The 15,018-nt window shown below is 41.2% G+C and overlaps 1 protein-coding gene across 1 annotated transcript in view; it reads left to right on the top strand.

The window, feature by feature from the left end:
- The window catches only part of atxn1a (ataxin 1a), a 111,774-nt gene that overhangs the window by 73,837 nt on the left and 22,919 nt on the right, over positions 1-15,018 (top strand). The window contains exon 3 of the mRNA XM_074686757.1: positions 3,930-4,045. The gene's annotated coding sequence lies outside the window, so the exon portion shown is untranslated. The remainder of the gene's footprint in view (positions 1-3,929; positions 4,046-15,018) is intronic.

Below are 15,018 nucleotides of genomic sequence, written 5' to 3'. Positions count from 1 at the left end.
CAGTGATGGTTCTTAAACTTTGGCATTCTCCTCCCTGCTGCTGGAGAGATTTCTCTTCAGCAGCAGGGAGGGGGTTCGGGGGTATCTGCTCCGGTGGACCAATCAGGTCAGACTTGCTCCTGGTTGGTCAAAAAAGGGAATCGCTGATGTCGGCAAATCCCCCAAATCGAAACAGCTCATTTTAGGTCAGGATTTTACATTCAAAAGCACTACTAAGCACAGGTTTTTTCATTGAATATCACATTTTGTGGGCTGAGAGGAAAGCCAAAGACCCACAAATTTCACTAAAAGACTTAATAAAGTGATTTTTGCATAACATGGGACCTTTAAGAACAACAACAGTGTGCACTTAACCAAACTGAAAACTGTGACCACAAAACCGTGATAAGATCTGATGTGTAGATTTTGTGAACCATTCCATCCCTAATGTCCATATATGAAATGCAAAGACAGGGAGAGCAACAGCAAAGACCTCAAGGGTATAGAACAGAGTGAAAAACAGTGACAGGTGACACTGGTAAAATCAGACACAGAATGCCTTTTTTTCTATTCACCAGTTGAGTGCATAGATGTAACCAGCTGAGATGTCTGTTGATAGAGGCTGAGGTTGTTTGTGGCCTGCCTGAAGTTACGCCATGTTCAATTAATGAAACCACAGTTTTACATGCAAACCCTATGGCCCCTGCTTTTTGTATCGTGAAGGAGATATTAAACAAATAATGTTGTTTTCCCTATGAATGACCACCCTGTAAATTAACTTGGACAATGCAAATGTATTGTAAAAATTAGGAAAAAATCTTTGAGCAAACACAATAATGTTCATCCACAAACCCTCACACAGAGTTCATTACAGGGACTGGCTCTTCCACTGTGCCATGCAATTCAATCAGCTGTTCTCTTAATGTGGTTTACACTAAATTATTCTGGACTAATTTAGCCTGCCTGATGCCTGGATTGGACATGATGGATTAAGACAAAGAGTCTCAAGGGTGTGTGTTCATGAGGCAGGAAGTCTACACTGAGGAGTTTGTGTGTTTGCTGGAAAGAGAAGCTTCTAATCAGCCTGAAGAGCGTTAATGTTACATTTACTGTATATCAGCATTTAGTGTTGAAGGTGACATCATGTTCCCTGTGCCAGCTGTGGGTTTTAAACCTGTTGTGTTAGCGTCCTCATGATAGTTTCTGTCTTGTCATTTTATTCTGAGAGTTGGAGCTACAGTCTCCATGTTACATAACACCTCACCCATCCTGGTCCCTTTCCCCTGGCACCACCTTGTCTTCCTTCCTCTATTCCTTCCTCTCTTTCTCCATCTATCTATCTTTCATATGTTCGTGTCTTATTTGCTCTGGGCTGTAACAGGTGGTAGATTTAAACTTGACATCTTAAAGTGCAAGCTGGTGTCAGGTTTCCCCTAAAAGTTGGTATCATTTAACAGCAAAACCCCTAACTCTCAGTCTTCCTCTGCCTCTACCCTCTCCTTCTCTCTCCCTTCCTCCCTTATCCGCTGACATTTTTCAGCTTTCCAAACTCCCCGCTGTGCCTGGCTGGCTGTGCCAGTGTTATCCTCCCAGTGAGTTTCTATCTGCCTCTTCTCCGCCACCATCTGCTTCTCTCTTTGTCTCTCTCTTCTCTCCATGCCTCGCCCTCTCCTTCTCTCTGTCTCTGTCTGCTTTGCTTCAGCCTCCCTTTTTATTCTCTCCATCTGTCTTCTTTCCTGTCTCCTCTGGATCGCTCTTACTTTTTTCTTTCATCTTTAACTTTGTGTTTCTCAGTGTTTGCTCTCTTGTCTCCTCTTACCTCCATCTCTCCTGATGGATTTGTTTGCTGGCTAGTGTCAAGAAATTTATGGCCTTAGTACAAATGTGTGTTTCCTTTTATACATAAACACATCCTGAACATCCTAGCTGCACAGAACACCCTTCTTCAAATCGTGTACATGCTGCCACCTAAATGCCAACATGCTAATTTTAAAGGGGCTGTGAGGAGTTTGAAAGTGATCTTGAAAAAGTTTCCCTTCTAGATACCTGTGTGTAATCCACTCTTTAAAATGAGATTATCAGCGTCAATATTGCTGGTTAAAGGTTATTTTACTGCTGCTACTTCTTAGCTTCCAAGACGGGTCATCCAGGACTGAACTGATTTTCGGCACGTCCAGCTCTCTCTTACAACACCACTCCGGCTGACAAAGTTGAGTAGTGAGAAGAAATAAAACACAAAAGTCTGTGTTTTTCTCTGCTAAAACAATTTCTATGACTTATTTTGTTGTGATGATGGACACAGGAGCCTAACTATCAGACAGAAAAAGGACAGAAGAGCAGAAAAAAGCTAAACGGGAGAGTGATATAGCCCGAGCTTAAGGCTAATTAGTCTTTAGCTCGTTAGCTCTGCTTGGTAGATGACTGGCATGACATAGCTAGCTAACCAGGATTTACTGACGTTACACATTACAGACATGTCAGACATGTTAATTCCAAAACAAACACACGATAAAAGTAATTCAGCACAGTATGTAGAGACTACAGCCACAAGGTGGCAAGGGAGTGCAGTCAAAACAGATCCTCCTCATAGCATCTTTAAGTCATAAACCAGACACACTTTTACTCCTCTTCTTGTAACGCCTCTACTCCACTCTCATGTTATGACACCTTGTTCTCACCCTCGCTTTCAAACCATAAAACATGTGCATAGCCTGACATATATATTTTACCCTTACTAATGTGACACACACACTCAAATCCCACTGCATACTCTAATTCCTGTCTTAGTCTTCTTTAGGCTGTAATAAAGCTTGACAGGGACACACTCACACACCAAACACACTCCACCTACACACCTCTTTCCTTGTCTTCAGACACAGAAGAAATGGGTCAGTGGGATGTTTGACGTCCCACACACGCTCCATCAGCACTAACAGGTGCACACACACACTGCAGCTGGCTAACAGCGGGTCTCTCATATCCTCGTATCATCCCTGTCATTCCACCACAACGTGCCTAATTAGTCCCACAGAGTGTGTGTGTGCAACTTGTCCACAATCAGCCATCTCTATCTCTATCTCCTCTGTGCCGGTGTGTGTGGGTGTCTGCTGAAGTCAGCTGGTTGTACATAAATGTTTTTAAAGATGCAGCAGAGATTTTTTCTTTACCTACCTCTAAAGAATATGACAGGTCCTGTTTATAAGAATGACCTGTTCTTGCATTGCAGGTTTTGAAAGCAGTAAAACATTTTGCAGTCAGCGGAAAAACTAGAAAAGGATGCATGCAGAGAAAATGTCAAACAAGAAGGAGCTTTAATGTGTTTTCAACAAGAAATTCAACAGATAAACTCGGCAGAAGTGTTAAAGCCTGTCAGAATATATCTTCAAATACAGTAGGTGTTTGCTGGTATTCAGCTGAAGCTTTTGATGTGTCTTTTAGTACCAGAGCTGTTACATATTTTGTATTATGTTTTAAGTGTGTGACATTGATAGGTAAGTGGCGTGTAATATCCTGTATTTAGTTAATAAAATGTCAGCTTGCTTTCCTGCCTCTGTATCAAATTCTCAATCAACCTTTGTAATTATTTTTGCAGCGTTAGATTCACTCTGTATATTTTCAAATCAGCAGTTAATTGACTCACATGTACCATCAACAACTTCCCCTGCGGTGCCTTTGTTACAAATGAAAAGACAAATGTTGTGCATGTTGCCTGTTTACTAAAGCAAATCTGTTTGAAGCTACATCTGAGGATCTGGTAATGATGTTTATGCTTAAGGATCAAAGTTCCATATGTTTCTGTGCTAAATGAACCTTTTGATGCAGCCTTGGTTTTGAGTCCAAAATCTTTCCCTTTGAAGCTAACAGTGTATGTCCTGCCATGTAAAAATCTTCATATGACTACTTTCAGCGGCTAATTAGGATAACCCTTTTCCTTGTTTTTCTTTTACAAGGGAGTGCTGAGTCCCTGAGTCACCACACTGCATTCTGGGAAAGTCTGGAACCCTCTCCATGGGCTGTACCACCTGCTGACAAACCAGGGGGGTCTGGAGGAGCTGTGTTGAATGAGGTGAGATTTAGCTATCAGATGCTACAAAATGGGTTAAGTGGATTTGGTTATTTTTGCTTTGTAAGCTAGCTTCCAGGTAGTATGAATGTTTTGAGTTAGTTACAACGTGGAATTGTGCTTGACATGCTGAGTACAGTTGTTCACTGCTCCCAACTTAAAGCTGTTAGTCCCACTGTCATGTTAAATTTGATGCTAGTACTTCTGACATCAAGGACTTCCCAGTGTTGTGTTGTCTCCATAGCCCAGGGCCATGTCGTGCTGATGAGCCTGTCACCCCGATCACAGCACAGATGCATGTTTCATAAAGTGCATTTGATTCTAATGGGAGAGAAATGGCAGCTTGTTACATGCACCAACCAAGGTTTTCCCCGCTGCTGCTTTGAGACACAGCACAGTATAAAAGTAAGGCTAATCCTCGCTGGCTATTATGATGAAATATAAAGAGTTTGCCAAACCATATGGTCAATGAAGTACGCATTCATCAACTTTCAAAGCCTTTATGTAGTGTAAAGAAAAAAGCAAGGCTACTGAAATAAAACAGACTGAACACACTCAATAAGTCAATTTTCACTGACGTCATGCTAACGTCTGGAAGCCAAAAGGCTGATGTAAAGTTGTTCAAGTCTAGCATAAGCATCAATGCATTGTCTCTGGAGTGAAAAGATAATCAAGATCTGGAGGGAAATCTGTTCAAGTAAAAACAGTAAATCATATTTTAGCTAAGTGGGACATGAGCTAGCATTAGCATTTGCATTCATTTACAGGGAAACATTAACATAACATAGAAGGAGATTTAGAAGCAACAAGAAAACTGACACGAGAGAAGTTAGAAAACTAATGTGATGTTAGCTAGGCAGTGGCAACATAGGCTTACTCACATCAGCTGTTGGCTTATGCTAGCTATTGTGCTATCAGGTGTATTATTTTTCTAGAAATATACCTCAGTGGCCCTGAAGATAGTCAGTTATTGCCGAGTTACTCATTAATTTGGAATCAGAGAAGCTCAGAAGAAGGCAGCACGATGTACACACATGTGACTTAGGGCGTATTCAGACCTGGACTGTTTGGTCCACTTTAAACCGACCAGGGTTTGTTTACCACGCTGGTGCGGACTTTCCATGCAGGTGTTAATAGACACAAACAAACCCTGGTGCAGACCAAACAACTGGACCGAGACCCACTTTTTGAGGTGGTCTCGGTCCGCTTCCAAACGAACTCTGGTGCAGTTCGTGGTTCTCCGGGGCAGGTCTGAATACAAACCAAGGTCCATCCAAACTAACTACAGGATACATGCGCCTTTTGGGCCTATAAAGCCACCGTAACCTAACCATCTTTGGTTCATACCTGATCCTCTGTCTTCTGTTTAGCTATGCTGTTGCTGGCATGTTGTGGGTCAGGACACGCAGAGCATAGCGTCTCCTTGCTGCGCGCATTCGTCTTCGCGGTTCCAAAATTTGAAACGGTGTTGTTAAGCCTTCGAAAATGATTTTGCAGCTCTAATAAGAGCACAAACACACATGTACAGACCCATTTCTGGGTCTGTACTCTGCGTGCCGCCCTTTGTCAGTGCTGTCCAATGAGAGCACTGATCGTCACACACGTGGATGTGTTTACAGATTATAGTCCACTTGCAAAAAGTACAATCTGAATACAAACCGCACCAAACCAAAAAAATAAAGTCCGCTTTTGGTCCGGACCAAACAAGTGGACCAAAGGACTTTTCTGGTCTGAATACAGCCTTACAAACCTTAGGGAAGACAAAGGAAGGCTGCAGTGTGATTGTGATGACATAACCTTTCCTAGTTACATTTTCTTCTTGGGGAGAGACTCTTTCTGACCCTGGCCAATGTACCTACTGACAGGGTGTTTGTTTACAGGACTCAGCTGTTTGATGAGCTCTAATACATTTGAACACATAACACCTTCAGTAACACGTTGGTGAGGGGTCCTTTGCAAGAAAGGAGGCCTTGTTGGCAGCGCTCGGAGTGTGAGAACACCTTGTAATTAAGCCTCTGGATGAGGGATGGAATTGTTATTGCTTTGTTTGTATTTAGTTCTTTTTTATGAGTGCAATTTCTATACATGTTCATTGATGAATCTCAGCCATTGTTCAAACAACCAGAACACTACCACAGCTACTGCTGCTTTGATTTTTGCTCTCACCGCTTTGCAGCACAAACATTTCCACTTATTTTAAGGGGGTATTGATTCCGAGAGGATAAATTTTCTTTCCTTTTTCTCTCTTGTAGACAGCAGAAGTAAGATCACAGGGTCAGCTCTAGAATAACACTCTTAGAGCAACTCATGATTATCTGTATTATCTATCTTTCTTACAGACATTTCAGCAGTGTAAAAGCTCAAAGATAAGGATTTGAACTCCAGCCTTTTAGCTGATGAAAGGTCTCACTGGTCACTATTAGGCGTTTTTTTCTTTTCCATGTGAGTCAGAGAAAATCAATGTGAAAAACATTCAAGCAAAGTTTTTCGAGTTCTTTCTCCTGGACTGCCCAGCATGTTTGTAGATGAGTGTTATTTTCCACTTGCCTTGTCCCCTAAGGGATACTCTGCATGTCTGTTTACTGCCTCTGAGAGTAATAAACAATAGACACGAGTGACTTTAATAACAAACACTTAACAGACCTTTACCAGGAGTCGGCACGCAGAGAGGGAGATTAAAGTCTGAATTTACTAGAGTGTCATGATGCTAATTGGCAGGTTGAGTCCCAAGACGGCACTAATCTGTCCAACTATGAGCCAATAATATGCATCACAAACTAATTAAAAACATTTCATTATTGCTCAGTTCAGACATCAACAGAGCAGACATTAAAAGTTAGACAGGCCAGCTCTGATTGGTCTGAGAGACTGAGATGTGGATAGTCACACTGCTAAAAATGTGACTACTGTGTATGACTGAGTGATGTAATCTAATTTGGCCTGGGAAATAGTGAGTTTTTGGATTAAGTTGAAATCTTACTGAGCAAAAAATATTGGTTGTTATCAGCTTTAACTACATCTTACATTAATATATCAGTTGACAGAAATAACCAGAGTAGTATCCACAACATTTTTGCGATTAGTGTTGGTTTGTCTTTGAAGAGCCCCATCACTACTACACAACAGTAGGAGGAAAAATCCAATGGGTTAAAAATTAAAGCTACACAATGGGTAAATCTCATTTTTGTGTTATTTAGAAAATTACAACTCATGTGAATCATGTCACGTCCTTAACGGAATTAAAGCTCCTGTGAGGACTTTTTAGCTACTTTTGAAATGGACCCAAGTCGATGCTAATGGCTCTCCGAAACCTACAAAAGTAAACAAGACCACAGGCAACAAGATATGATTATTTCAATAATATAGAATCCCTCATTCTGCTGATGCAAGGTAGGATTTGGAAAAAGTGATGATTTCTCACTACAGAAAAAGCATTTTTTGTTTCATATTTTTAACAGTAAATATGCAGTGAATGAAACCAGACAAGACACAATCAACAACAGTTTGGGACAGTTTTGCACAGATCGGTGCCGATTTCCTTAATTTTCGGGGATTGGTGATAGGCCCATCCTTACATATGAAACTGATCTTATATACCTCCGGGAAGGCCTTTGTTGCTTTTTGCACTGAGACCTAAAATTCAGGGCACCTTATTGGTGGTTCAATTCAAAACATAAAGATTGTATTGTTTCACAGGTATTGATCAATGATTTTCAATAAAATAAGATTGGAACATTGAAGGTATATACTGTCAGTTATAAAAAATGAAAATTGGTATCGGCCCAAGTCAATATCAGCAGGTCAGGCTTTTTAAAGATTGGTGATCGGCCAGAAATGTGTGATCGGTGCACCCCGAGTTTTGTCCACTGGAGGTGCCAAAATAAATGCAAAGTAAAAAATTGACAGTGGAGCTTTAAATTTTAATAAACCTTTAGCTGTTGTTGATATACATCTTTTTCTGTGCTGTTGAGCTATTGTAAAAGAAAATGGACCCAGTCTCAACTAATTAACAACTAATTAGGGTTACTTTGTACCTCAGTAGCCAACCACTCTGCACTTAGCACCTAGCATCCTCAGGCTTTTTCATGACTTGTACTTCATTGGTATTTCTTCACCCTTAATCAGTGATTGCCTGTTATCACTTCTGTCCCCTGAGCCTAACATAACCAGCTGAGTGGAACAGACAGTTTGCAAGGACAACTGTTGGCATGTTAGTGACATGAGCTTGGAGAGGAGCGTGGCAGAGTGGTATGAGGTTGTAAAGGAAGACCCGGTAGGTTGTTTTTCATTGGCTTACTGCCACTGTACACTTATTGGATAGAAACACTGTCGCACCCTGTTGTTCTGTCACTGTGCAGTTGTAGGCTGCTTCTCGCCTCAAACAGAAAGGGCTGCTCAGACACACTCATATACGTACACACACACACATTCACATCTGCACAGACAGAGCACTCTCATTTACCCCACAGGGTGCAGACAGTTTGGAGAGGGCTGCAGTTTCCCTGCTGGAATCCCTGTCAGTATGTTGTAGGCTGCTCTTTCTCTGTCTGTCCTCTTGTCCCTCCTTCTCTCTTTTTCTTCTCCGCTTGCCGTGTCTCTATCCTCTCTTTTTCTCCCTCTCTCTGCCTTACAGGTTGTTTGAGCTCAGTTCAGTGAAGCTTTGTTAGCTTTGATCAAAATAAGGTTGCCAAAAACACATATTTGACCGTAAAATGTGATCCAAATGTTCTTTCTGTCTTCCTGAATTTCAATGTGCTTCATTGATGAGACCATTCACTGTTGCCAGAGCATGTTGTACAAGTCCCATAATGTTAAATATAACCCAGCCTCCTCCTCATAACTCCCTCTGTCTCTTTAACGGGAGCTGATTGAAGTGTGTGGAGATGTTCTTGCATCCTTCACACCCTCATCCTCTTTCTCGTTGAATGCAAAGAGTAAAGAGTGTGAGTGGCTGTGTGTGTATGTGTGGGTGAGAGTGAAAGAGAGAGTCGGTGCTATTCTTGGCCGGCTGGGGAAGTCTTGGCTCCCTGGCGTATGGGAAAAGTGCTCTTGGCAAGTCTTGAACCGAGGCATTCCTTTATGCTGTTCTGTCGAAACACTCACACACAGGCAGACACACAAACTGGATTTTGACACTCGGGGGGCCGTTGCGTCGTCTCATATTTGTTCTCTGAAGAGTAAGCGCTATAAACGTCACATGCTAACAGTTACATTTAGCAGAAACCATAACCAGAGCTTACATTTACATTCTGCTTTAGTGCCGGGTTTCTTCTGTTTTGTTTTCATTCCCTCCCTGCTGGGTTCTCTCAAACACACATTTTTTGGGTCGGCACACACACAAACACACTCAAATGTCTCACTCACACACACACAAAGGAGACAGACTAAGTGCAGCCTCAAAAGAGAGATTTCTAGTAGTACTACATTATGCCCTGAGGCCCAAAGCCAGAGTTTCCCTGTCACTCACTCACACTCACTCTCTGACACACACACACCCACAAAACTCTGCACAATATCCTCGAATCAATTGCCTTAGGAGAGGGAGGCTGTATGCATGACTTCTATCAGCTAATAGATCTCTTAAGTCTCATTTCATTGTCCCCTTAGCTCCCGTTTTCTCTTCTATCTCGCCTTCAATCTCTTCCTTTCTTCTTTGTCCTTCTCTCTGCAGTTTCACTACAAGGTGACATAACAGCCTTCCTCCGTCTCCTTCCTGCTCCTCCTAAATGTTCTTGTCATTTTATTCTTTTCTCCCCCTCCCTTCCTCTCACCTCACCTGTTTTCACCCCCCTCTCTTCGTGGTTCCTCTCGTTTTCTTCCTTTCTTGTTCTACCATGAAGTGCGACTCCTTACATAACTGCCGTCAAACTGAAACATGCACAGTTGCAGTTGTTGTCTGAGAAAAAAAAATGGGTTTGATGTTGAAATTTGGTGAGGGTCGACAGGTTTACTGTTGTGATGTGTGTGCGTGACTGTGAATTTATGTGTGTGTGTCTTCAAAAAAATGTTATTTTCTATCCATGAGACAGCTGCATGCATGCAGAAGAATTCTGCACACAAGGAAGTTTTTTTTTAGTTGGACAAACACACACATAAAGCACACCACTTTCCTTAGTTTGAAAAAGGCCCACCCAGTGAATGTCACTGAGATGGAATTTCCTTTCATCCATTTAAGTGTGCACAAAATGTGTGTGTGTGTGCATGAAAACAGCTTCAAATAATGATGCTGAAAGAATGAGAGAGGCTTTGGTTGGAAAAAGGAGACAAGGCACACAAAGCCTGTGCATTTTGAGTCAGTCTGTCTGCTCTCTTTTAGTCTTTGGCTTTGAGTTCACACTCGACACATTGATGCTGTTCTACCTCAAATGAAGCACTGACAATGTGAATGTTACTTGAATGTTTTAACAGTAGACCCTTCTCGAATTCTGTAAACATTGATGACCTACTTAAAAACAGAAGTTTGGTACAATAGTTTGTGGAGTGACTTCCAGATCTGTGTGATAGTAGTGAGTGGAAAGAAGATCTCTGACTCATAGCGTTGCTTTAGCAAGGCCACAAAGTCACGCAGTTTAACCCATGTTTCAATAGTGCTATAACTATATTGACACATGTTCATAAAACATGACTATAAGAGTGACCTCAGCTTGTTGTGTTAATAATATCAGAGGTTGAATTTTCACAGAAAGAAACAAGATCCTTTGTCAGAAAAGCTCAGCTGGCTCAAACTAGCAAAAGCACAGCTTGTGCAATGAAGTTTCATTAACATCGGCCGTGCAAAAAGGGAGCAAGGACAAGTGCAGCTCTAGATCGTTCACTTTATTGTTTCTTCTTTTCTCACAAATAAAAACTAATTACTTCAACATTTCCTCACAGAAAACAAGCAGGACAATGATTAAAGTTTTTGGCATCCATGTTGCAGTTGTCTTTTAATGGTGTTCCCAATGGGTTACCACTTCAATGCTAAGCCATTCATTCACACAGCTTCACAACTTGACATGTTAAAATGTTTAAAATCGTTTGCTCATTGAGCCGAAACGATGGAGCTCTGGTTGGTTTTTCATAGAACTTGAGTCCCCCACGAAGATTTCACCTGTGACAACCAACCATGCAACAAACAGACATTGTGTTGTTGGTATGTGGGGGTTCTGATTTTAAAGTTGCATACATCGCATTTATTATTCAGCATTAAGATTTAATGTTTAAGAATTAGCATTTATAGAATTAAGAGACATTAGGGCAAAGTGTGGAGGAATGATGATAATGTGTATGTTCAATGCAACTTTACACTCAACACCACAGACTGTCAACTTTAAAATTCAGTGTTCTACGGTTAGTGTTGTTGCGCATGTTGTGGACAGCATACAAGTTCATGCCTCAACAAGATAAAAAGTAACTTGATTAGTTTTTGTTTTGAGCACAGTTGTTTACTCCATTGGCAGATTTTTTAATTTTATTTTATTTATTTTTTTACTCACAAGCAATTCAGGCATCATCTTTGCCTTTTGATATCTTGAATTAAGATACTTTTCTGGACTTGTCAGGTCAATGTGGCTCATATTTAGTCAAAAAGACTAGTTTCACATAAAATATTACTTAACTACTTGCTCAGATATCAGTTTTTGTGGTGCAGGAGAAACTGCATAGTTAAGAGCAAAGCATAAACTCTGGCACGTGCACTTAGTGACAGAAGTGTAATGAAAGTACAGACTCTCTGCTCTGGCCTACGTCAAAAATGTTTTTGGGGTCTTTTTGTGTTGTTATGTCATTTTTTTTTTAAAGCATTTAAATTTCAAATATTTGAACTTTTTAGTTTTAAACGTGAATCACATTTACTCAAGCAAATTGCTTACAAATGGCATGTGCATGTCTCGTGTTTGAAAAGGAAAACACCAGTGAACACAGACTTCATGTTTTATCACACCGGCAAAATCAGTCTAGCCATAAATATTATCATATTATACAGTGTATGAGATGTACAGTCAGTGAAAGCTTAAATACAAGAAAAAGAGAGGACAACCTACCGTAAGCAGGTAGGGTTAGGTATCTTGTTGTGTGTGCATTCATTACAAACTTGTGTAATAGCTCATATGGTCTTAATGACATCATGTTATTTTTCGTCATTCTCTGTTGTTGTGAAATCTGGAGGGGAACACACAGTTCACCCTCTAGCTCCATTAAAACTTTGGTAATGAAGCGTGATCGTCTGTATTTCAGTTATTCATAAAGAAGAAAAATAGACAAGGCCATTTGTGATTTAATTTAATGTAATGTTGTGCTAACCTGAATCATTTTTTCTTGTTAGCTCACACAATACAAGCTCCATTCTTTATACATTGCCCAGTTAACTGCAGCCATTTTCCCTGGTGCGAGCCTGACAGTAATCAACACGGCTATTCAACATGATTATATGCATTTGATTGTGCTGACTGACATTCACATGGCTTTATGTGTTTTCTCTTGCATCTATTGTTGTGTTTGCCACGCTGCTTGGAGTAGACATACTGCTGAGCGGCATACAGACACCTGTAGAGTGCGTTGTGATTGTGTTGTGTCAGCCTGCTCCTGGAAGCTGTTTCCTTTGGATGATGGCTCCGCTGTGTTCTGCATGTGTGTCCTTTTGAGTCTCAGGAGTGTTGGATGTGTTTTTCTTTGTACAGAGCAGAGTCCTCTGATGAGCCGTAAGAGTCTGCATGCTCGACCAGTGCTGCTGCCTGTCTGACATTTTGTCCTTTTCGCCTCTAAAAAGGTGGAACACATTATTCATAGACAAGGACACACGCTGAGCAGTCGCCCACCTCTCCTTCAGCCACACAATGCCCGCTGCCGTGCCCATTCATGCCAATTAGTGCCAGTCTGCCTGCTTGTGTCTGTTACAGTGGGATGGTTCACCTTCAGAGCACACAACAGTCTGCTTCTGTGTCCTAGAAATGTGTGGAAACCGACTTCTTATGTAAAAGTCAGGCAGAATGTCCAATTAATGTTTTTTTTTAGTGACGGACAACCTTTGTTTAAAATCAGTGGTGCACTGTTTAGATTAAAAGGCTACAATTCTTCTTTCGGGTAGTGAGCACGTGGTTTTGTGATTTAGATTTAAAACATAGTGAGCAGGACACCACCACCTGTTCACTATACATTATCCCACCCAACAGTTGCCACAAGTATTTCTTTAAAAGTTATTTAGTTAAGGGGCAGACATTCGCCCTGGTAGTTAAGTAGCACGCCTCATGAGGTTAACACTAAAGCAGTCAGCCTGAGGATGATGGGCGCTGAACATAGACTGTTTATAGAGTGGCCAGCGTGGCTCTGCCATTTATCATTGTACGGTTTTGAAGCCAAAATACCCCCTTCACAGGTGCAGCCATTGGTAGCCATTGTGCAGCCAGATACTGTGCAGTAGAGACTGTGAGGGATTCTGAGAGATAATTATATTTTTCTTTCGAGAATCTAATCAATTCTTGACTCTACTTCTTGACATATTTTAAAATCCCTGGAAAAAATTCCTTAAGAATTGGCAGCTGTCAAACATTGTTGAACATAACGTAAAACCTCGTTTTAAACCTCTTAGAACTAATGAAAATGAAACTTTTCAGAAAAAAAAGAGGTCTTGAAGACAAGGCAGCCAAATAATATCTTCAAATCACCGCAACAATCGGAAGTAAGCAAAATTTCTACAAGGTGTATTTATTTTTAAAATTTGATCACAGCCCATCTGGAATGACTGGGGAGATGGATTTGTGACCCAGGCTGCAGCCAGCCACCAGGGGGTGCAGTTTTTGTGGCGACCTCACCTTGAACCTACATTTTTCTTACGGTCTATGACACTAAAACAATTAATTGATCCCCAGTTGAATTTCATTTACAACTGATTGACTTATTATGAAGGCCTAGGCTTTCATTAATTGATCTGGCTTCTTTCTGGTGTTTTCTTATTATTGACTCAAGTATTGACCAATATTTAGAGCACATTGCTTGCAGCTATGTCTGAAAGTCTTGACTAAAAAAGCAACACAGAGCCATTTAAATATTAAAGGTAAGTTTTACTCTCCAGGTTTGAAAAACACACTTGTCAACTTCTTTTTGAATTAGTTTTCCTAAAACAGCATTGAAAAAAACTCTGCTTTTCATTTTAGTGAGAGATGCTCTCTCACGATGCGTGCTGGAGTCTCAGGTTGAAGGATAAACAAAGGAGCACAGTTGTGTGGGAAGAAGGAGTGAATGGAGTGTGTAACGATGAATGGAGTTGGAGTCACATTTGTCTGTCCCTTCTCTTTCAATCCTCTACTCTGTCTCTCACTTTCCTCTCTTTCAGTCTCTTCTCCTGTAATTCTCTCTCCTTCTGTTTCGTGCAGCTACACACATACTCTGACTGTAATTCTGTGTATTGTCCCCAAATAATATTTTTGTGTGTGCGTGCGTGTGTGTTGTCCTTGACGGAGTCTGGTGGATACTTCCCTTCAAAACTGTGAGCCTCAGAATGTCTCCTATTGTTTGCAGGTGTGGGTGTGGGAATACGTGCAAAGCAAAGAGGTGAGAGAGCACAGGTTCATGTGTGTGTGTGTGAACGTCTGAATGCACGTCGGCATATTTACGCATTTGTGTGTCTGCATGTGTGTGTACTCAGCAGGATTATACAGCAATAGAGGAGCTTAGCAGTGATTTGCCCATCCATTCCAGTCCCTCCCTAATCCTGCACTCATACACACACACACACTCACATATACACAACTTCTTTGTGTGATCTAATAGTGTATGTGTGTGTGTGTGTGTGTGTGTGTGTGTGTGGGTTAGTGTGTGTGGATTAGTCGGTTTGTGAATGGGATGTGGTGAGGGCTGAAGTGGCACACTGCACTGCCAGAGAGTTAACACAAGCTGGCAGAGACATGGGAGAGGTGAGGGGGTTCAGAAAAGTGCAAGATGTTTGTGAACGCAGCACAGTTCAGAGAGCGCTGCTGACATGATTATATGATGATTACAAA

Source organism: Halichoeres trimaculatus, unplaced genomic scaffold (genome assembly GCF_033239565.1).
Source record: "Halichoeres trimaculatus isolate MK-OKI-2021-1 unplaced genomic scaffold, fHalTri1.1 fHalTri1_scaffold_14, whole genome shotgun sequence".
Lineage (NCBI taxonomy): Eukaryota > Metazoa > Chordata > Actinopteri > Labriformes > Labridae > Halichoeres > Halichoeres trimaculatus.
Note: the sequence above shows the minus strand (reverse complement) of the source record. Positions and strands in the feature narration are given on the sequence as shown.